General features: G+C 37.2%; 1 protein-coding gene across 1 annotated transcript in view; it reads right to left on the bottom strand.

Moving 5' to 3' along the window:
- ttll1 (tubulin tyrosine ligase-like family, member 1) overlaps window positions 1-25,362 on the bottom strand; it is a 298,921-nt gene that overhangs the window by 215,880 nt on the left and 57,679 nt on the right. The window lies entirely within an intron of this gene.

Genomic DNA, 25,362 nt, shown 5'->3' with positions numbered 1-25,362 from the left:
GGCATGTCAATCTGTTCAGGGTCGGAGTATCATCAAACATGTGAAGTTTGGGGCAGATTGGACATTGTATGTCTGAGTTATAGCAACTTCATTTTTCATGGCGAATCATCGAAATTCGCCAGGCCGCCACAGACACGCCTTTCAACGAAAACTCAAGATCTTCGCAATTTAACATCGCAAAGGCCTTTAGATTAGGCATACCAAATTTGGTGTTGATTTGAAGAAATCTCTAGGAGGAGTTCGTTAAAATACAACATATGGAAATGACCAAAATTACACAAAATTTGCTCATAATATTACAAATAACCGACTTCCTGTTGGTTTTAGAATTTTGCTCCAAGAGTCTTTTTTGTAGGTATTGGTGTGTTACATATGTGTGCCAATTTTCGTGCATGTACGTGAAACATAGCTCGAAGGCTGTTGATTTTCTTCGTATAGGTGGCGCTGTCGAGCCATTTTGACACACCCTCTTCTGAATCCTATATCAGACAAAAATTTTCACTTGGTTTTACGCGTGTGCAAAGTTTCATGACTTTTTGAGCATGTTTAAGCCCTCAAAAATGCGATTCATTTTGGAGAAGCGGAAGAATAAGAATAATAATAATAAACAGAGCAGATACAATAGGGTCCTCACACCATCGGTGCTCGGGCCCTAATTAAAGCTGCAAGCAGCGATGAACGGGCCCTCGCACCCGGGCTCACCGCCATCGTGTGGCTTTAGTAAAAAGGTGAACGTTGAGAAATATGCATTTAATGTCCTAAATATAAGTGGAATATATCAAAGTATATCCCATATATGTGCCAATCTTACCGTTGCCAGCAGGTGGCGCTATCATTATAATGGAATATTGGCCTTCAGATGTGTTCAGGCCAGGACTCTTATCAAACATGTGAAGTTTGGGGAAGACTGAACATTTCATACTTGAGTTACAACAACTTCTCTTGCTGTGGCAAGACATCAAATTTTGTCATGGCGCCATGGAAACGCCCTTTAACAAAAACTCAAGATCTCCAAAAGTTAACATTGCACAGGCATTTAGATTAGACTGACCACAAAATATATGTTAATCTCAAAAAAATAATAGGAGTAGTTTGTCGCAGCGTAAAACATGTCACTTCCTGTTGCCAATAGGTGGCGCTATGACTATAACTGAATGTGGGCATGTAAAACTGTTAAGGGCAGAAGTTTTATCTAACATGTGAAGTTTGGGGCAGATTGGACATTGTATGTCTGAGTTACAGCAACTTCCTTTTTCATGGCGAAACATCGAAATTTGTCAGGCCACCATGGACACGCCCTTTAACGAAATCTAAAGATCTTCGCAATTTAACATCGCAAAGGGCTTAAGATTACACTGACCAGGTTTGGTGTTGATCTGAATAAATCTCTAGGAGGAGTTCGTTAAAGTACAACCCCTGAAAATGGCAAAAACAACGCCAGTTTTGCAGAGAAAATTCTAAATAACCGACTTCCTGTTGAGATTCGGATTTCGTACCAAGAGACTTTTTTGTAGGTATTGGTGTGTTACATGTGTATACCGATTTTTGTACATGTACGTGAAACATAGCTCGAGGCGCACTCTGTTGAAAGTGTATAGGTGGCGCTATCGAGCCATTTTGCCACACCTGATGGAATTTTGGCCTTCAGATGTGTTCAGGCCAGGACTCTTATCACACATGTGAAGTTTGGGGAAGATCGGACATTTTATGCCTGAGTTATAACATCTTTTATTCCCATGGCGAGACATCGAACTTCGTGACAGCGCCATGGACACGCCTTTTAACGAAAACTCAAGATCTTCACAACTTAACATCGCACAGGCCTTTAGATTAGACTGACCACAAAAAATACATTGATGTCATAAAATTTCTAGGAGTAGTTCATCGCAGTGTAAAATATGTCACTTCCTGTTGCCAATAGGTGGCGCTATGACTATAACTGAATATGGGCATGTCAATCTGTTCAGGTCAGGAGTCTCATCAAACATGTGAAGTTTGGGGCAGATTGGTCATTGTATGTCTGAGTTATAGCAACTTCCTGTTTCATGGCGAATCATCGAAATTCGCCAGGCCACCACGGACACGCCCATTAACGAAAACTCAAAAGCTTCGCAATTTAACATCGCAAAGGCCTTCAGATTAGGCATACCAAATTTGGTGTTGATCTGAATGAATCTCTAGGAGGAGTTCGTTAAAATACAACGCATGGAAATGACAAAAATGACACAAAATTTGCTCATAATATTAGTAATAACCGACTTCCTGTTGGGTTTCGGATTTTGCTCCAAGAGACTTTTTTGTAGGTATTGGAGAGTTACATGTGTATACCGATTTTCATACATGTACATGAAACGTAGCTCGAGGCGCACACCGTTGAACGTGTATAGGTGGCGCTGTTGAGCCATTTTGCCACACCCACTTCTGAAACCCATATCAGACGTAAATTTTCGCCAGTTCTGAGGTGTGTGCAAAGTTTCATGACTTTTCGAGCATGTTTAGGCCCTCAAAAATGCGATTCATTTTGGAGAAGAAGAATAATAATAATAATTAAAGCTGCAAGCAGCGATGAACGGGCCCTCGCACCCAGGCTCACCGGCAGCGAGTGGCTTTAGTTAATAGGTGAACGGTGAGAAATATGCGTTTAAACTCATAAATATAAGTAGAATATATCAATGTTTATTCCATATATGTGCCAATCTTCCTGTTGCCAGCAGGTGGCGCTATCATTATAATGGAATATTGGCCTTCAGATGTGTTCAGGGCAGGACTTTTATCGAACATGTGAAGTTTGGGGAGGATTGGACATTTTATGCCTGAGTTACAACAACATCCTATTTCATGGCGAAACATCGAAATTTGTCAGGCCGCCATGGACACGCCCTTTAACGAAATCTAAAGATCTTCGCAATTTAACATCGCAAAGGGCTTAAGATTACACTGACCGGGTTTGGTGTTGATCTGAATAAATCTCTAGGAGGAGTTCGTTAAAGTACAACCCCTGAAAATGGCAAAAACAACGCCAATTTGCAGAGAACATTCTAAATAACCGACTTCCTGTTGGGATTCGGATTTCGTACCAAGAGACTTTTTTGTATGTATTGGTGTGTTACATGTGAATACCGATTTTTGTACATGTACGTGAAACATAGCTCGAGGTGCACTCTGTTGAAAGTGTATAGGTGGCGCTATCGAGCCATTCTGCCACACCTGATGGAATTTTGGCCTTCCGATGTGTTCAGGCCAGGACTCTTATCACACATGTGCAGTTTGGGGAAGATCGGACATTTTATGCCTGAGTTATAACATCTTTTATTCCCATGGCGAGACATCGAACTTCGTGACGGCGCCATGGACACGCCCTTTAACGAAAACTCAAGATCTTCACAACTTAACATCGCACAGGCCTTTAGATTAGACTGACCACAAAAAATACATTGATGTCATAAAATTTCTCGGAGTAGTTCTTCGCAACGTAAAATATGACACTTCCTGTTGCCAATAGGTGGCGCTATGACTATAACTGAATATGGGCATGTCAATCTGTTCAGTTTGGGAGTCTCATCAAACATGTGAAGTTTGGGGCAGATTGGACATTGTATGTCTGAGTTATAGCAACTTCATTTTTCATGGCGAATCATCGAAATTCGCCAGGCCGCCACGGACACGAACTTGAACGAAAACTCAAGATCTTCGCAATTTAACATCGCAAAGGCCTTTAGATTAGGCATACCAAATTTGGTATTGATCTGAATTAATCTCTAGGAGGAGTTCGTTAAAATACAACGCATGGAAATGGCAAAAATGACAAAAAATTTCGTCATAAAATAAAAAATATCTGACTTCCTGTTGGGTTTAGAATTTTGCTCCAAGAGTCTTTTTCGTAGGTCTTGGTGTGTTACATGTGTGTACTGATTTTCATACATGTGTGTGAAACGTAGCTTGAGGCGCACACCGCTGAACGTGTATAGGTGGCGCTATCGAGCCATTTTGCCACGCCCACTTCTGAAACCCATATCAGACGTAAATTTTCGCCAGTTCGGAGGTGTGTGCAAATTTTCCTCACTTTTTGAGTATGTTTAGGCCTTCAAAAAGGCGATTCATTTGGCACCGTAATAATAATAATAATAATAATAATAATAATAAACGAAGCAGATACAATAGGGTCCTCACACCTTCGGTGCTTGGGCCCTAATAATAATAATAATAATAATAATAATAATAAACGGAGCAATTCCAAGAGGGTCCTCACACCATCGGTGCTCGGGCCCTAAATATAGCTGCAAGCAGCGATGTCGGGCTCAAGCCATCAGTGCAACGCCACCCTGGTGGCATCGGGAAAACTGTGCCCAGCGGGCATAAGCATTTACAGTAACCCTCTGACAATCAAGTTTTAAGGGATGTGGCAGTTAAAGGGTTAATCCGACCAATCTAGACTTTGAAATCACATACACAGAACAATATATATAACTTTAGTAACACTTTATTTTAAAATGTATAAAAAATGTATAAGGTGTGCATTGTAGCTGACACCTATATGAACACATTACAATTGTTTTGTGACTACAAGTCTTTCTTCTCAAATGCTATTGAGTGGTCGCGAACGCGGATGGGAGAATGGCGCATATTTGTTTTGTTTTTTTTGAGCAACTGGTGCCCCCTCTGGGAGTTGGTGCTCTACGAAGACTGCATACTCTGCATATAGGGAGCGGCGGTACTATCTGGAAGATATATTCCTCAAACCATCGTACAAGTGAAGGTGATGCTAGTCCTTCAAGAATCGCTCAAAACCTTTTCAAGTGTACAGTTTCCTTTTATTGCATCTTGAAATAAATATTTCTGAATTCTGAATCAAACTGGGTTGTGTTTATTGATTTATTTTATAAGACAACTGAAACTTTAATCTCCTTTGTAATATATGTGCTTTTAAACCAAGAACAATGTAATTAGAGATGTATTCCTGCTTAATAATGACTATTATTAAGGGAAAAGGCTTTATAATCATGAACTATTTACTAATGCTTAGCTAATGAGTGCAGTTATTATAAAGTGTTACCAATGCATTTACTAATGTTAACAAATTAGACATTATTATACAGTGTTACCAAACCCTTTAATAATTTATTAGTGTTTTGTAATGATTTTAATGACCTATAAGCATTTGTGAAATAGTTTTGCTTGCATTGCAGCTTAATCTGTCAGTCGAAGAGTTTTACTGTTACATCCATGAGATTAATAAATGTCATGTCACGTCACAGGTTGTCATAGGTCAGTATCAAATGAGTTTGAAATTATAATTTGCAGCACAAATAAGGCTTCTTAGGATGTTTTTAAATCCCAAAAACTGTCAGAAAAGGATAAGGCCTAAGAGATTTCTTAACCTGTAATGAAAGGAAAAAAACACCACCATTAGCAACAACAAAAACAATAACAATTTAAAATATAGATTTTTTTTCCTGATTATTAAAGGAATGATTAGGTCTCTCTCTCTCTCTCTCTCTATCTCTCTCTCTCTCTCTGCCAGACAGCCCCTCCCTACAATCCACACACACTGTCAGTCACCAAAGATTCACAGTCACCAACCCCCTCACACTCCCCCTCCCTCTCCCCCTCCCTTTCCTCACACAGACGGAGTGGCCAGAGTGAGATCATGTCAGTTGAGAAGTCTGACAGTTTTTTCTTTTCTTTTATCCATACAGTGTTGTAAAGTCATGAAACTATGCATATTTCCTCATAATGATTTGATCTCTGTATGAAAACATGCCTTGAAGTGTTTGGAAGCTGCAATTTAGACATACAATACAATTAATGTTTCCCTTCTTACTGTCATTTAAAAAAATCACCACGTCAAAACCGTTCAAGCTAACCAAAATCCGTTCGCAATTTAAGTTCCTCGATGTTGTTTCTTCATGTAGTCAAAGTTTGGTGTGTATAGTGTACTTCCCATGTGAGGAGTATGCATTAATTCACAACTGTAAAATCTCAAAAATACACATTCAAATCAAAATAGCTGACTTCCTGTTGATCGTAGCTTATGACTGTGAATTAGAAAGTTGTCCGTCTTGATAAGAACAATTTAAGTACCGAGTTTGGTGTCTGTAGCTAAAACTAAATAAAATGCATTATTATTATTATTAGCTGTACACTTGCTAAACATTTTTAAATATAAACTTATGCAATTGTGTGTGTATATATATATATATATATATATATATATATATATATATATATATATATATAAATTCAAGTGTACAGTTTTCTTTTATTGCATCTTGAAATAAATATTTATGAGTTCTGTGTTTGTTTATTTTATTTATTTTATTTTTTATTTTACATTTTTTTTAGGGAGATTACAGCCTTTAATCTCCTCAAAATAAATGTGCATATAAACCATGAACAATTTAATTATAGCTGTATTTATAAAATGCTTACTATAATATTAATTTTGGGAGAAGGCTATATAAAGCATGAACTGACTATTTACTAATGCTTAGCTAAGAATTGCAGCTATTATGAAGTGTTACCAATGCATTTACTAATGTTAACAATTGAGACATTATTTTAAAGTGTTACCAAATCCTTAAATAATTTAAAAGTGTTTTGTTATGATTTCATTAACCTATAAGCATTTGTGAAATAGTTCTGCTTGCATTAAAGCTTAGTCTTCATCTGTGAGCTGAACAGTTTTACTGTTACATCCTTGAGATTATGTAAATTCAAATAAATGTCATGTCACAGGGTGACAGAGGTCAGTATCAAATGAGTTTGAAATTATTATTTGCAGCACAAATAAGGTTTTTTAGGATTTTTTTTAATCCCTGAAACTGTCAGAAAAGGATAAGGCCTAAGATATTTCTTAAGATGTAATGATAACAGCACAATTAGCAACAACAACAAAAAAATAACTATTTAAAATACAGTTTTTTTTCTGGTGATTAAAGAGATGTTTAAGTCTCTCTCTCTCTCTCTCTCTCTCTCTGTCTGTCTGCCACTCAGCTCACACCCCTCCCCCACTCACACTCACACACACACACAGAGTCAGCACACAGAGTGACAGAGTGAGATCAGATGTCTGACAGTTTTTTAATTTTCTTTTAATCATACAGTGCTGTAAAGTCATGAAACTATGCATATTTCCTCAGAATCACTGGTTTTCTAAATGAAAAATGTTTTTTAAAGGTTTGGAAGCTGCAATTTAAAAATAGAAGACGATTAATGTTTCACTTTTTACTGTCATTTCAAAAAATCACCACGACAAAACCGTTCAAGCTAACCAAAATCTGTTCGCAATTTAAGTTCCTCGATGTTTTTTCTTCATGTAGACAAAGTTTTGTGTGTATAGTGTACTTCCCCTGTGAGGAGTATTCATTAATTTTACAACTGTAAAATCTCAAAAATACACATTCAAATCAAAATAGCTGACTTCCTGTTGATCGTAGCTTATAACTATGAATTAGAAAGTTGTCCGTCTTGATAAGAACAATTTATGTACCAAGTTTGGTGTCTGTAGCTAAAACTAACCCCCCCACTTTTGACAAAAGGTGGCGCTATAGAGTGCCTCTTCCACGCCCTTTTCAAAGCTTTTGCCATGGTTTAGCTATCTTTAATACTGATATCTGTTTCGAGTTTCATGTAAATCTGAGCTTGTTGTCTGCCTAAAAATCACCAGAACAGAACATTCAAGTTTGACACGTTGCCATGGCAACACTATATTAGATATCAATATCCCCACAACAGATTTTCTTCGGCCGTGTTTTGTCATTATTCTGATGAAGTTTGAAGCAAATCAAGTAAAAATAAGATGCTGAATTCAAAGCGTTTTGAAAATGATTCACTTCCTGCTGCCAGTTGGTGGCGCTATAACTTTGACTCCTAATAGTCACATATATACGATCGGTATCATACAACGAACAAACAAATTAAGTTTGATCAAATTCAGGAAATGTATGTGGATGTTATTAGACATTTCCTGTTTCTCATTTCTCGCCATAATTTCAACGCCTCGCCACGGGCAAACCGTTCGAGATATCAAAAATCTCTTCGCAATTTAGCATCCCCAATGTCTTGAGATCGTGTTCACCGAGTTTTGTGGTGAACGGGTGGAGTTCCTCAGAGGAGTATATCAAATTCCAGAGCATGTGTTTTTCATAAAACCCTAAATAGCCAACTTCCTGTTGGGCGGAGCTTATGACATGCAGTGTGAAAGTTGTTTGGTTTGATGAGTTATATATATGTACCAAGTTTCATATGTATACGTGCAAGTATGCATGATATATGGCCCTCAGTACTACAGGGGGCGCTGTAGAGCCCCTGTGCCACGCCCGTGTATCAGACTCTGCCCGGCCCTAATGGCCGCAGGTTCCAAGGTGTGTGCCAATTTTCAAGAGTTTTTGAGTATGTTAAGGACCCCAAAAGCCCCCGAAACCTTGGAAAAAAATTAGAAGAATAAATAATAATAATAATAACAAATAATCCTAAGGAAAACAATAGGGCTGCAAACAATATAGCTGCAAGCAGCGATGGCGGGCTCAAGCCACCAATGCCATCGCCACCCCGGTGGCATCAGGTAAACTGTGCCCAGCGGGCACATGCATTCACAATATCCCTCTGGCAGTGAGGTTTTAAAGGATATGGCAGTTAAAGGGTTAATCCGAATCATCTAGACTTTAAAATCACATTCACAGAACAATATATATATATATATATATATAACTTTAGTAACACTTTACAATAAGATTCCATTTATAAACATTATGTTAACATGAACAATATTTATATAGCATTCATTCATGTCAGTTAATATTCCAAACTTAAACATTAAAACATTGTTTTATTGTGATTTTTTTCCAAGCACATTTTACCAATTCCAAACCATATCAATCTTAATAACTACCATTATTTTTTATTTAACCATTTATGAGTGCTATACAATAGTCCAGGAAAGCTGGAAGAGAAAAACAGGTCAAGAAGAACTGACAAAAAGAATTGCAAAATAATTAGGAATTAATGTGAAGATTAATTTTTAGTCAATTCTGCAAGACAGACTTTCAGGAAAGGAGGTGGAATAAAAATGAGCTCCTAAATCTTAATCCTGGATTCTGGAAGATATATTCCTCAAACCATCGGACAAGAGGAGGTGGTGCTGGTCCTTCACGAGTCACTCTAATCTGTTCATAAAGCCTATATATAAAGCCTTAATATATAGTATTTCACAATACTTCATGGTATTCGAATTAAATCATTTTTTGGAATCTTAAGTCTCTGAGAGCCTGACACCGAGTAATTCTGGAGACTCCAGGAAAGTGGCAGTTCTGTAAAATGTTGGCGCTGGAGACTAAATGCTCCCTGATAGTTTCACACCTAATTCACTTAACACACACACATACACACACACACACACATTACCCACAGTGACAGTGGGACTGAGTGACATCAGATGTATGATAGTTTTTTAATTTTCTATCATCCATATAGTGTTTTATAGTCATGAAACTATTGTCATGAGACCTGTCATTCTGAGGAAATATGCCTCAGAATGACTGGTCTTCTATGTGTACATTTTTTTTTTTGAAGTGTTTAGAAGCTGCACTTTAAAAAAATAAAAAGACATTTACTGGTTCCTTTTTTACTATTATTTCAAAAAATCACCACGACAAAACCATTCAAGCTATCCAAAATTCATTCGCACCTGTTCTGTAAGATAAATTATTTAAACAGTGGTAAAAGAGGATGTGGTGCTGAACCTTCAAGAGTCACTCAAAACGTATCTGTCCATAAAGCCTATAAAGAATTATTCTTAATATACAGTTCACAATACTTCAGCTTGTTATTCTAATTAAGTGAAGGTCATTTTTATCAGTAAAATTCCTAAAATACATATTATTTTATTTGAAAGATTTCTATAAATGATTTAAATCATACTCGTTTCTACAATAATTATTTAAAAGTAATCCTATATCTCCATCTGGTGGCCATTATTGGTACTAAGAATTGCAAGCTTGATTTATAAGTTATGATAGTTTTAATTTTATGCTGGCTCTTGAAAATGATAAAGCTATGAAACTTACTGTGCTTCCTTCAAATGAGGACTTCTACTTATATGAAAAATTATGAAGAGTTAGAATGAAAAAATTTAAAGATATAGTAAAATAACTATTGTATTTTTTTATGTTACTTTAATAAATCTCTATGGCAACACCATTTAAGCTATCCTAAACCCATTCACAATTTAACATCTCAGTATATTGGCATCATGTTGAAAAGGGAGTATGGAGTAGTATGAGGAGGAGTATGAATTAATTTACAAGCTGATTTTATCATAAATCCACAATAACATTTCTGAGTTCTGTATAAATCTGTGTTTCGACGAAAGGCAGAATCCTGCAGCTCGAGAGATATATGTTATTCTGCCAGTCGAGCTTTCAAATAGTCTTGCACACTTAAACGGGTCACAAACACCTGCATTTAGCTCTTGTAGTGTTACAATGGGTTTATTGTGTGCATTAACCCATGGTAATATTTTATTTAAAAAAGCTCTTAAACAAGAATAAATTCGTTTGTTTTGAGTTCGACACTGTACGCGCTGATCGGAGGCAGTGATTTCAGATAGGCAGCGCAAATATTTCATTTTCACACAAACAGTTAAAAAACATCTGAATTTAGCTCTTGGTGTGTTCTAATTGGTTGATTGTGTGATATCGCTGTAATAATTTATTTTTAAAAGCTTTAAAACAGGAATAAATTCGTTTTTTCTGAGCTCTTTACTCCAGACGCTTGTGATCACAGCGGTGATTCATCTCTCCTATTTCTCACGTATCTCTGGCCAGAAATTATTTATCCATGAGCCCTGAACCGGTAATAATCAGATATGTTGTTGTAGCTTGTCAGTGTGAATTAAATCTAAGTATTTATTTGTATTTTTAACCGATTTAAAAGTGAAAGTAAAAGTCCGGTAATTGCACCTGTAGGGGCGCAATTTCTCTCAGACAATGGAAGTCTGAAGCACATATACTCAAACAGAGGGACAGAGTGAGATGAGATGTCTGACAGTTTTTTAATTTTCTGTTATCCATACAGTGTTGTAAAGTCGTGAAACTATCCATATTTACTCAGAATTACTTTTTTTCTGTATGAAAAAAGGTTTTGAAGTGTTTGGAATTTAAAAATGCAGAACAATTAATAATTCCCTTTTTACTGTCATTTAAAAAAATCACAGAGACAAAACCATTCAAGCTATCCAAAATCTATTGGCAAATTAAGTTGTTTAAAATGTTTTGGCATCATGTAGACAAAGTTTGGTGTGTATAGTGTTACTCTCCTCTGAGCAGTATGCATTAATTCACAGCTAAATGTAAAAAAAAATCCACATTCAAATCAAAATAGCTGACTTCCTGTTGATCGTAGCTGATGACTGTGAATTAGAAAGTTGTCTGTCTTGATGAGAACAATTTTTGTACCGAGTTTGGTGTCTGTAGCTAAAACTAACCCCCCCACTTTTGACAAAAGGTGGCGCTATAGAGTGCCTCTTCCCCGCCCTCTTATGAACTTTTGCCAGTGTCTAGTTATCACAAATACTGATATGTGTTCTGAGTTTGATGAAATTCTAAGCATGTTATATGCCTCAAAATCACCTGAGAAGTATTCCAGTTTAACATGTTGCCACGGCAACAATATTTTTAGATATCAATATCCCCCCAGCAGATTTATATCGGCTGTGTTTTAACATTATTCTGATGAAGTTTGAAGCAAATTGAGTAATAATAAGATGCTGAATTCAAAGCATTTTGAAAATGACACACTTCCTGCTGCCAGTTGGTGGCGCTATAACTTTGACTCCTAATAGTCACATATATGCGATCGACATCATACAAAGAATAATCTGATGAAGTTTGATTAAAATCAGGAAATGTATGTGGATGGTATTAGACACTTCCTGTTTCTCATTTCTCGCCATAATTTCAACACCTCGCCACGAGCAAACCGTTCGAAATATCAAAAATCCCCTGGCAATTTTTCATCCCCAATGTCTTGAGATCATGTTGACCGAATTTGGTGGCATTCGGCAAAAAAACCTATGACAAGTATTTCAAATTCCAGAGCATGCGCTTTTTACATAACTCTAAATAGCTGACTTCCTGTTGGGCGGAGCCTATGACATGCAATACGAAAGTTGTTCGGCACGATGAGATCTGTATGTGTAGTTTCATATGCATATGTGTGAGTATGTGTGAGCTATACATCAACATTTCTGACTGTGATCCAGGTGGCGCCGTAGAGCCCCTGTGCCATGCCCGGGTCCCAGCCTCTGCAGGCTCCTAAAGGCCACAGATTCCAAACTGTGCGCAAATTTTCAAGAGTTTTTGAGTATGTTAAGGACCCCAAAAGCCCCCACAACTTTGACGAAAAATATGAATACTAAACCCTAAATAACCAACTTCCTGTTGGGCGGAGCCTATGACATGCAGTACGAAAGTTGTTTGGTTTGATGAGATCTACATGTGTACCGAGTTTCGTGTGTCTACGTGCAAGTATGTATGATATATGGCCCTCAGTATTCCAGGGGGCGCTGTAGAGCCCCTGTGCCACGCCCATGTATCGGTCTCTGCCCAGCCCTAATGGCCGCAGGTTCCAAGGTGTGTGCCAATTTTCAAGAGTTTTCGAGCATGTTAAGGACCCCAAAAGCCCCCGTAACGTTGGAAAAAAATAATAATAAATATAGCTGCAAGCAGCGATGGCGGGCTCAAGCCACCAATGCCATCGCCACCCCGGTGGCATCAGGTAAACTGTGCCCAGCGGGCACATGCATTCGCAATATCCCTCTGGCAGTGAGGTTTTAAAGGATATGGCGGTTAAAGGGTTAATCCGAATCATCTAGACTTTAAAATCACATTCACAGAACAATATATATATATATATATATATATATATATATATATATATATATATATATATAGTAACACTTTACAATAAGATTTCATTTATAAACATTATGTTAACATGAACAATATTTATATAGCATTCATTCATGTCAGTTAATATTCCAAACTTAAACATTAAAACATTGTTTTATTGTGATTTTTTTTCCAAGCACATTTTACCAATTCCAAACCATATCAATCTTAATAACTACCATTATTTTTTATTTAATCATTTATGAGTGCTATACAATAGTCCAGGAAAGCTGGAAGAGAAAAACTCCTTATATTCATGTGTGCAGAATTATTAGGCATGTTTTCTTTTACAGATGAAATGCGCTAAAAAAGAATTTTAACTCAAACTGTTTTAACTCAAAGTCGAAAATTATAAAATACCCATGAGAAATATCAAACACAAATGCAATACAGAAATGGATAAATTAAGACTTGACCATGGTACAAAAATGCTGACAGGGTCATGAGGTCAGAAAAGAAGAAGAAAAAACAGGTTAAGAAGAACTGACAAAAAGAATTGCACAATAATTAGGAATTAATGTGAAGATTAATTTTTAGTCAATTTTGCAAGACAGACTTTCAGGGAAGGAGGTGGAATAAAAATGAGCTCCTAAATCTTAATTCCGGATTCAGGAAAATATATTCCTCAAACCATCGGACAAGAGGAGGTGGTGCTGGTCCTTCACGAGTCACTCTAATCTGTTCATAAAGCCTATATATAAAGTCTTAATATATAGTATTTCACAATACTTCATGGTATTCGAATTAAATCATTTTTTGGAATCTTAGATCTCTCAGAACCTGACACATTGTAATTCTGAGACTCCAGGAAAGTGGCAGTTCTGTAAAATGTTGGCACTGGAGACTAAATGCTCCCTGATAGTTTCACACCTAATTCACTTAACACACACACACACACACACACATTACCCACAGTGACAGAGGGACAGAGTGACATCAGATGTATGATAGTTTTTTAATTTTCTATCATCCATATAGTGTTGTATAGTCATGAAACTATGCATATTTCCTCAGAATGACTTGTCTTCTATGTGTATATTTTTTGAAGTGTTTAGAAGCTGCACTTAAAAAAAATAAGACATTTACTGGTTACTTTTTTACTGTTATTTCAAAAAATCACCATGACAAAACCATTCAAGCTATTCAAAATTAATTCGCACCTGTTCTGTAAGATAAATTCTTTAAACAGTGGTAAAAGAGGATGTGGTGCTGATCCTTCAAGAGTCACTCAAAACGTATCTGTCCATAAAGCCTATAAAGAATTATTTTTAATATACAGTTCACAATACTTCAGCTTGTTATTCTAATTATGTGAGGGTTATTTTATCAGTAAAATACATAAAATACATATTATTTTTCTTTGAAAGATTTCTATAAATGATTTAAATCATACTTGTTTCTACAATAATTATTTAAAAGTAATCCTATAGCACCATCTGGTGGCCATCATTGGTACTAAGAATTGCAAGCTTGATTTATATGTTATGATAGTTTTAATTTTATGCTGGCTCTTGAAAATGATAAAGCTATGAAACTTACTGTGCTTCCTTCAAATGATGACTTCTACGTATATAAAAAATTATGAAGAGTTGGAATTAAAAATTTTAAAGATATAGTAAAATAACTATTGTATTTTTTTATGTTACTTTAATAAACCGCTATGGCCACACCATTTAAGGTATCCTAAACCCATTCGCAATTTAACATCTTCAGTATATGGCTTCATGTTAAAACAGTTTGGTGTGAACTACTTGTGTCTTCTTGGAGGAGAATGAATTCATTTACAGGCTGAGTTTATCATAAATCCACAATAACATTTCTGAGTTCTGTATCAATCTGTGTTGTTGTTTGTTTATTTTAATTTTTTTATTTTTCATAGGAAGATAACTGACCCTTTACTCTCTTTTTTAATAAATGTGCTTATAAACCAAGGGCAAGCTATTTATAGCTGTATTTATAAACTGCTCCTGACTATTAATATTGGGACAAGGCTTTATAAAGCATGAACTGACTATTTACTAATGAGTGCAGTTATTATAAAGTGTTATTAATGCATTTGCTAATCTTAACAAATTAGACATTATTTTACAGTGTTATCAAATCCTTAAATGATTTGTAAGTGTTTTGTAATGATTTTATTGACCTACAAGCATTTGTGAAAGTTCTGCTTGCATTACAGCTTAGTCTTGATCTGTGAGCTGAACAGATTTACTGTTACATCCATGAGATTATGTAAATTCAAATAAATATCATGTCACAGGATGTCAGAGGTCAGTATCAAATGAGTTTGAAATTATTATCTGCAGCACAAATAAGGTTTTTTTAGGATTTTTTAAAAATCCCTAAAACTGTCAGAAAAGGATAAGGCCTAAGATTTCTATGTGAGTGGCTAAATTTATTTGTTTTTATAACTATAATGCATAAACTATGAAATTATACAAAATGTATAAAAAAGTACAACAGTTATTGTTTTCCAATGTTTTTTATTTATTTAATTTATTTTTTGGGATTTACATAAAAACAAATTAGCCTACTGCAATCATTCTAAACAGCTTGAATAAAACCTGTTAATATTTATTATAGACCACTGTAACTGTGTATAATCTAAGAAACAAGTTTATTATGAAAATAAAAGTGTGTACACCAGATAAACTGGACGATAAAGAAATTGCTAACAATAGTATAATAGAGCATGTTTTAGGTTTTTAGGCGTTTAGATGCAGAAATGGACAAATCAAATGTAAAATAAAATGTAATTGATTTAATTAAATATAGATTAATTCTTGTTAGAGCAAAATAATAAATAAATACGTACACACATTAAAAAAGCCGCCAAGATGAATGAGTTTCCTTTTTTATATGTAGATTAAAATTGAAGACAGAAGCAGCTGGTATATGCGGTCACTTAATATTAAAATCCAGTAGATCCACTTCAGATTTATTTCTCAACAGTTTATGTCTACGTGGCTGTTTTCATTTATATTCGCCAAGCTATTATGTATTTTGAAATAATCTTGTCCGTGATGTGTTCGTTCTTACGACGAAAGGCAGAATCCTGCAGCTCGAGAGATACATGTTATTCTGCCAGTCGCGCTTTCAAATAGTCTTGCACACTTAAACGGTTTACAAACACCTGCATTTAGCTCGTGTTGTGTTATAATGGGTGTATTGTGTGCATTTATGACAATATTTTATTTGAAAAAGCTCTTAAACAAGAATAAATTCGTTAGTTTTGAACTTGTGACACTGTGCGCGGTGATCGGAGGCAGTGATTTCAGATAGGCAGCCGCGAATATTTCATTTTCACACAAACAGTTAAAAAACATCTGAATTTAGCTCCTGGTGTGTTCTAATTGGTGAATTGTGTAATATCGCTTTAATATTTTAATTTTAAAAGCTATAAAACAAGAATAAACTCGTTTTTTTTCTGAGCTCGTCATTCCACACGCTCCTGCTCAGAGCGTGATTCATCTCTCGTGTTTCTCACGTATCACTGACCACACATCAATTATTAATGAGCCCTGACCCGGTAATAATCATATATGTTGGTTTAGCTTGTCAGTGTGAATTAAATCCAAGTATTTATTTGTATTTTAACCGATTTAAAAATGAAACTAAAAGAGAGTCTCCTCCCTTTCAGTCGAATTTCCCTTTCAGGAATTGCACCTGTAGGGGCGCATTTTCTCTCAGACAATGTAAGTCTCAGCACATAATACTCAAACAGATGGACAGAGTGAGATGAGATGTCTGACAGTTTTTTAATTTTCTGTTATCCATACAGTGTTGTAAAGTCGTGAAACTATCCATATTTACTCACAATTACTTTTTTTCTGTATGAAAAAAGGTTTTGAAGTGTTTGGAATTTAAAAATGCAGGACAATTAATAATTCCATTTTTACTGTCATTTAAAAAAATCACCACGACAAAACCGTTCAAGCTATCCAAAATCCTTTGGCAATTTAAGTTGTTTAAAATGTTTTGGCATCATGTAGACAAAGTTTGGTGTGTATAGTGTTACTCTCCTCTGAACAGTATGCATTAATTCACAGCTAAATGTAAAAAAAAATCCACATTCAAATCAAAATAGCTGACTTCCTGTTGATCGTAGCTGATGACTGTGAATTAGAAAGTTGTCCGTCTTGATAAGAACAATTTTTGTACCGAGTTTGGTGTCTGTAGCTAAAACTAACCCCCCCACTTTTGACAAAAGGTGGCGCTATAGAGTGCCTCTTCCACGACCTCTTATGAACTTTCGCCAGTGTCTAGTTATCATAAATACTGATATGTGTTCTGAATTTCATGAAATTCTAAGTATGTTATATGCCTTAAAATCACCTGAGAAGTATTCAAGTTTGACATGTTGCCATGGCAACAATATTTTTAGATATCAATATCCCCCTAGCAGATTAATATAGGCTGTGTTTTAACATTATTCTGATGAAGTTTGAAGCAAATCGAGTAAAAATAAGATGCTGAATTCAAAGCATTTTGAAAATGACACACTTCCTGCTGCCAGTTGGTGGCGCTATAACTTTGACTCCTAATAGTCACATATATGCGATCGACATCATACAAAGAATAATCTGATGAAGTTTGATTAAAATCAGGAAATGTATGTGGATGGTATTAGACACTTCCTGTTTCTCATTTCTCGCCATAATTTCAACACCTCGCCACGAGCAAACCGTTCGAAATATCAAAAATCCCCTGGCAATTTTTCATCCCCAATGTCTTGAGATCATGTTGACCGAATTTGGTGGCAATCGAGTAAAAAACCTATGACAAGTATTTCAAATTCCAGAGGATGCGCTTTTTACATAACTCTAAATAGCTGACTTCCTGTTGGGCGGAGCCTATGACATGCAATACGCAAGTTGTTCGGCACGATGAGATCTATATGTGTACTGAGTTTCATATTAATACGTGCAAGTATGTGTGAGCTATACATCAACATTTATGACTGTGTTCCAGGGGGCGCTGTAGAGCCCCTGTGCCACGCCCGTGTCCCAGCCTCTGCAGGCTCCTAAAGGCCACAGATTCCAAATTGTGCGCAAACTTTCAAGAGTTTTTGAGTATGTTAAGGACCCCAAAAGCCCCCACAACTTTGACGACAAATATGAATAATAAACCCCAAATAGCCAACTTCCTGTTGGGCGGAGCCTATGATATGCAATACGAAAGTTGTTTGTATTGATGAGTTCTATATGTGTACCGAGTTTCGTACGTCTACGTGCAAGTATGTATGATATATGGCCCTCCATATTCCAGGGGGCGCTGTAGAGCCCCTGTGCCACGCCCGTGTATCAGTCTCTGCCCGGCCCTAATGGCCGCAGGTGACAATGTGTGTGCCAATTTTCAAGACTTTTTAAGCATGTTAAGGGCCCCAAAAGCCCCCGAAACCTTGAAGAAAAATAATAATAATAAATAATAATAATAATAATAATAACAAATAATGCTAAGGAAAACAATAGGGCTCTCGCCCTCCAGGCTTGAGCCCTAATAATAAAAAATAATCCTAAGGAAAACAATAGGGCTCTCGCCCTCCAGGCTTGAGCCCTAATAATAATAATAATAATAATAATAATAATAAACGGAGCAATTCCAAGAGGGTCCTCACACCATCGGTGCTCGGGCCCTAATAATAAACGGAGCAGATACAATAGGGTCCTCACACCTTCGGTGCTCGGGCCCTAATTAAAGCTGCAAGCAGCGATGAACGGGCCCTCTCACCCGGGCTCACCGCCATCGTGTGGCTTTAGTAAAAAGGTGTACGTTGAGAAATATGCATTTAAACTCATAAATATAAGTGCAATATATCAACGTTTATTCCATATGTGTGCCAATCTTCCTGTTGCCAGCAGGTGGCGCTATCGTTATAATGGAATATTGGCCTTCAGATGTGTTCAAGCCAGGACCCTTATCACACATGTGAAGTTTGGGCAAGATCGGACATCTTTTATTCCCATGGCGAGACATCGAACTTCGTCATGGCGACATGGACATGCCTTTTAACAAAAACTCAAGATCTTCACAACTAAACATCACACAGGTCTTTAGATTAGACTGACCACAAAAAAGACATTGATGTCATAAAATTTTTTAGGAGTAGTTTGTCACAGTATAAAATATGTCACTTCCAGTTGCCAATAGGTGGCGCTATGACTATAACTGAATATTGGCATGGAGATCTGTTCAGGTGAAGAGTCTTATCAAAAATGTGAAGTTTGGGGCGGATTGGACATTGTATGTGTGAGTTATAGCACCATCATTTTTCATGGCGAATCATCGAAATTTGTCAGGCCGCCATGGACACGCCCTTTAACGAAACCTCAATTCCTTCGCAATTTAACATGGCAAAGGGCTTTAGATTACACTGACCAAGTTTGGTGTTGATCTGAATAAATCTCTAGGAGGAGTTCGTTAAAATACAACCCCTGAAAATGACAAAAACAACACCAATTTTGCAGGGAAAATTAAAAATAACCGACTTCCTGTTGGGATTCGGGTGTCGTACCAAGAGACTTTTTTGTAGCTATTGGTGTGTTACATATGTTTACCGATTTTCGTACATGTATATGACATGTAGCTCGAGGCGCACTCCATTGAAAATGTATAGGTGGCGCTATCGAGCCATTTTGCCACACCCAATGGAATATTAGCCTCCAGATGTGTTCAGGTCAGTACTCTTATCAAACATTTGAAGTTTGGGCAAGATCTGATATTTTATGACTGAGTTACAACAACTTCTACTCCCATGGCGAGACATCGAACTTTGACATGGCGCCATGGACACGCCCTTTAACGAAAACTCAAGATCTTCTCAATTTAACATCGTACAGGCCTTTAGATTAGACTGACGACAAAAAAGACATTGATGTCAAAAATTTCTAGGAGTAGTTTGTTGCAGCGTAAAATATGTCACTTCCTGTTGCCAATAGGTGGCGCTATGACTATAACTGAATATGGTCATGTCAAACTGTTCAGGACAGGAGTCTCATCAAATATGTGAAGTGTGGGGCAGATTGGTCATTGTATGTCTGAGTTATAGCAACTTCCTGTTTCATGGCGAATCATCGAAATTCGCCAGGCCGCCACACACAGGCCCTTTAACGAAAACTCAAAAGCTTCGCAATTTAACATCGCAAAGGCCTTTAGATTAGGCATACCAAATTTGGTGTTGATCTGAATTAATCTCTAGGAGGAGTTCGTTAAAATACAACGCATGGAAATGACAAAAATGACACAAAATTTGCTCATAATATTAGAAATAACCGACTTCCTGTTGGGTTTCGGATTTTGCTCCAAGAGACTTTTTTGTAGGTATTGGAGAGTTACATGTGTATACCGATTTTCATACATGTACATGAAACGTAGCTCGAGGCGCACACCGTTGAACGTGTATAGGTGGCACTGTTGAGCCATTTTGCCACACCCACTTCTGAAACCCATATCAGACGTAAATTTTCGCCAGTTCTGAGGTGTGTGCAAAGTTTCATAACTTTTCGAGCATGTTTAGGCCCTCAAAAATGCGATTCATCTTAGAGAAGAAGAATAATAATAATTAAAGCTGCAAGCAGCGATGAACGGGCCCTCGCACCCGGGCTCACCGCCATCGTGTGGCTTTAGTTAAAAGGTGAACGTTGAGAAATATGCATTTAAACTCATAAACATAAGTGCAATATATCAAAGTTTATTCCATATGTGTGCCAATCTTCCTGTTGCCAGCAGGTGGCGCTATCTTTATAATGGAATATTGGCCTTCAGATGTGTTCAAGCCAGGACCCTTATCACACATGTGAAGTTTGGGCAAGATCGGACATTTTATGCCTGAGTTATAACATCTTTTATTCCCATGGCGAGACATCGAACTTCGTCATGGCGTCATGGACACGCCTTTTAACGAAAACTCAAGATCTTCACAACTAAACATCACACAGGTCTTTAGATTAGACTGACCACAAAAAAGACATTATTGTCATAAAATTTCTAGGAGTAGTTTGTCACAGTGTAAAATATGTCACTTCCTGTTGCCAATAGGTGGCGCTATGACTATAACTGAATATTGGCATGTAGATCTGTTCAGGTCAAGAGTCTTATCAAACATGTGAAGTTTGGGGCAGATTGGACATTGTATGTCTGAGTTATGGCACCATCATTTTTCATGGCGAATCATCGAAATTTGTCAGGCCGCCATGGACACGCCCTTTAACAAAACCTCAATTCCTTAGCAATTTAACATCACAAAGGGCTTTAGATTACACTGACCAAGTTTGGTGTTGATCTGAATAAATCTCTAGGAGGAGTTCGTTAAAATACAACCCCTGAAAATGACAAAAACAACACCAATTTTGCAGGGGAAATTAAAAATAACCGACTTCCTGTTGGGATTCGGATTTCGTACCAAGAGACTTTTTTGTAGCTATTGGTGTGTTACATATGTTTACCGATTTTCGTACATGTACATGACATGTAGCTCGAGGCGCACTCCATTGAAAATGTATAGGTGGCGCTATCGAGCCATTTTGCCACACCGAATGGAATATTAGCCTCCAGATGTGTGCAGGTCAGTACTCTTATCAAACATGTGAAGTTTGGGCAAGATCTGATATTTTATGCCTGAGTTACAACAACTTCTACTCCCATGGCGAGACATCGAACTTTGACATGACGCCATGGACACACCCTTTAACGAAAATTCAAGATCTTCACAATTTAACATCGTACAGGCCTTTAGATTAGACTGACCACAAAAAAGACATTGATGTCATAAAATTTCTAGGATTAGTTCTTCGCAGCGTAAAATATGACACTTCCTGTTGCCAATAGGTGGCGCTATGAATATAACTGAATATGGGCATGTCAATCTATTCAGTTTCAGAGTCTTATCAAACATGTGAAGTTTGGGGCAGATTGGATATTGTATGTCTGAGTTATAGCAACTTAATTTTTCATGGCGAATCATCGAAATTCACCAGGCCGCCACGGACACGCCCTTCGACGAAAACTCAAAATCTTCGCAATTTAACATCGCAAAGGCCTTTAGATTAGGCATACCAAATTTGGTGTTGATCTGAATAAGTCTCTAGGAGGAGTTCGTTAAAATACAACGCATGGAAATGGCAAAAATGACACAAAATTTGCTCATAATATTAAAAATAACCGACTTCCTGTTGGGTTTAGAATTTTGCTCTAAGAGACTTTTTTGTAGGTACTGGAGAGTTACACATGTGTACCGATTTTCATACATGTACGTGAAACATAGCTCGAGGCGCACACCGTTGAACGTGTATAGGTGGCGCTGTCGAGCCATTTTGCCACACCCACTTCTGAAACCCATATCAGATGTAAATTTTCTCCAGTTCTGAGGTGTGTGCAAAGTTTCATGACTTTTTGAGTATGTTTAGGCCCTCAAAAATGCGATTCATTTTGGAGAAGTATAATAATAATAATAATTAAAGCTGCAAGCAGCGATGAATGGGCCCTCGCACCCGGGCTCACCGCCATCGTGTGGCTTTAGTAAAAAGTTGAACGGTAAGAAATATGCATTTAAAGTCTTAAAAATAAGTTAAATATGTCAATGTCATTTATTTGTGCCAATCCTCCTGTTGCCAGCAGGTGGTGCTATCATTATAATGGAATATTGGCCTTCAGATATGTTCAGGGCAGGACTCTTATCACACATGTGAAGTTTGGGGAAGATTGGACATTTTATGCCTGAGTTACAACAACTTCTCTTGCTGTGGCGAGACATCAAATTTTGTCATGGTGCCATGGACACGTCCTTTAACAAAAACTCAAAATCTCCACAATTTAACATTGCACAGGTCTTTAGATTAGACTGACTACAAAAAATACATTAATCTTAAAAAAATTCTAGGAGTAGTTTGTCGCAGCGTACAACATGTCACTTCCTGTTGCCAGCAGGTGGCGCTATGACTATAACTGAAAATGGGCATGTAGATCTGTTAAGGGCAGAAGTCTTATCTAACATGTGAAGTTTGGGGCAGATTGGACATTGCATGTCTGAGTTACAGCAACTTTCTTTTTCATGGCGAAACATCGAAATTTGTCAGGCCACCATGGACACACCCTTTAACGAAACCTCAAGATCTTCACCATTTAACATCTCAAAGGCCTTAAGATTTAACTGACCAAGTTTGGTGTTGATCTGAATACATCTCTAGGAGGAGTTTGTTAAAGTACAACCCCTGAAAATGGCAAAAACAACGCCAATTTTGCAGAGAAAATTCTAAATAACTGACTTCCTGTTGGGATTCGGATTTCGTACCAACAGACTTTTTCATGGATATTGGTGTGTTACATGTGTGTACCGATTTTTGTACATGTTCATGAAACATAGCTCGAGACGCACTCCGTTGAAAGTGAATACGCACTCCGTTGAAAGTGTATAGGTGGCGCTATCGAGCCATTTTGCCACACCCGATGGAATATTGGCCTTCAGATCTGTTCAGGCCAGGACCCTTATCACACATGTGAAGTTTGATCGAGATCGGACATTTTATGCCCGAGTTATAACATCTTTTATTCCCATTGCGAGACATCGAACTTCGTCACGGCACCATGGACACGCCTTTTAACAAAAACTCAAGATCTTCACAACTAAACATCACACAGGTCTTTAGATTAGACTGACCACAACAAAGACATTGATGTCATAAAATTTCTAGAAAGAGTCTGTCAAAGTGTAAAATGTGACACTTCCTGTTGCCAATAGGTGGCGCTATGACTATAACTGAATATGAGCATGTAGATCTGTTCAGGTCAAGAGTCTCATCCAACATGTGAAGTTTGGGGCAGATTGGACATTGTATGTCTGAGTTACAGCAACTTCCTTTTTCATGGTGAAACATCGAAATTTGTCAGGCCGCCATGGACACGCCCTTTAACAAAACCTCAAGTCCTTCGCAATTTAACATCGCAAATGGCTTTAGATTACACTGACGAAGTTTGTTGTTGATCTGAATAAATCTCTAGGAGGAGTTCGTTAAATTACAACCCCTGAAAATGGCAAAAACAACAATTTTGCAGGGAAAATTCAAAATAACTGACTTCCTGTTGGGATTCGGATTTCGTACAAAGATACTTTTTTGTAGATATTGGTGAGTTACATGTGTGTACCAATTTTTGTACATGTACGTGAAACATAGCTCGAGGAACACTCCGTTGAAAGTGTATAGGTGGCGCTTTTGAGCCATTCTGCTACACCCGGTGGAATATTGGCCTGCAGATCTGTTCAGGTCAGGACTCTTATCACACATGTGAAGTTTGGGGAAGATCAGACATTTTATGCCTGAGTTATAACATCTTTTATTCACATGGCGAGACATCGAACTTCGCCATGGTGCCGTGGACACGCCTTTTAATGAAAACTCAAGATCTTCAAAATTTAACATTGCACAGGCCTTTAGATTAGACTGACCACAAAAAAGACACTGATGTCAAAAAATTACTAGGAGTAGTTCGTCACAGCGTAAAATATGACACTTCCTGTTGCCAATAGGTGGCGCTATGACTATAACTGAATATGGGCATGTAAATATGTTCAGGCCAGTAGTCTTATTAAACATGTGAAGTATTGGGCACATTGGACATTGTATGTCTGAGTTATAGCAACTTCATTTTTCATGGCGAATCAACGAAATTCACCAGGACGCCACGGACACACCCATTAACGAAAACTCAAAATCTTCGCAATTTAACATCACAAAGGCCTTTAGATTAGGCATACCAAATTTGGTGTTGATCTGAATAAATCTCTAGGAGGAGTTCATTCAAATACAACACATGGAAATGACAAAAATGACACAAACTTTTCTCATAAAATTAAAAATAACCGACTTACTGTTGGGTTTAGAATTTTGGTCCAAGAGTCTTTTTTGTTGGTATTGGTGTGTTACATGTGTGTGCCAATTTTTGTGCATGTACGTGAAACATAGCTCGAGACGCACACCGTTGAACGTCTATAGGTTCTGAGGTGTGTGCAAAGTTTCATGACTTTTTGAGCATGTTTAGGCCCTCAAAAATGCGATTGATTTTGGAGAAGCGGAATAATAATAATAAATATAGCTGCAAGCAGCGATGGCGGGCTCAAGCCGTCAGTGCAACGCCACCCCGGTGGCATCGGGAAAACTGTGCCCAGCGGGCATAAGCATTTACAGTAACCCTCTGGCAATCAAATTTTAAGGGATATGGCAGTTAAAGGGTTAATCCGACCCGTCTAGACTTTGAAATCACATACACAGAACAATATATATAACTTTAGTAACACTTTATTTTAATATATATAAAAAATTTATAAGTTGTGCATCGTAGCTGACACCTAAATGAACACATTACAATTGGTTTATGACTGCAAGTCTTTCTCCTCAAATGCTATTGAGCTTCAAATTTGCTT

This window comes from Carassius gibelio, chromosome B4 (assembly GCF_023724105.1).
Source record: "Carassius gibelio isolate Cgi1373 ecotype wild population from Czech Republic chromosome B4, carGib1.2-hapl.c, whole genome shotgun sequence".
NCBI classification, from domain to species: domain Eukaryota; kingdom Metazoa; phylum Chordata; class Actinopteri; order Cypriniformes; family Cyprinidae; genus Carassius; species Carassius gibelio.
The sequence above is the reverse complement of the archived record's forward strand: the minus strand, read 5'-3'. Positions and strand labels throughout refer to the sequence as shown.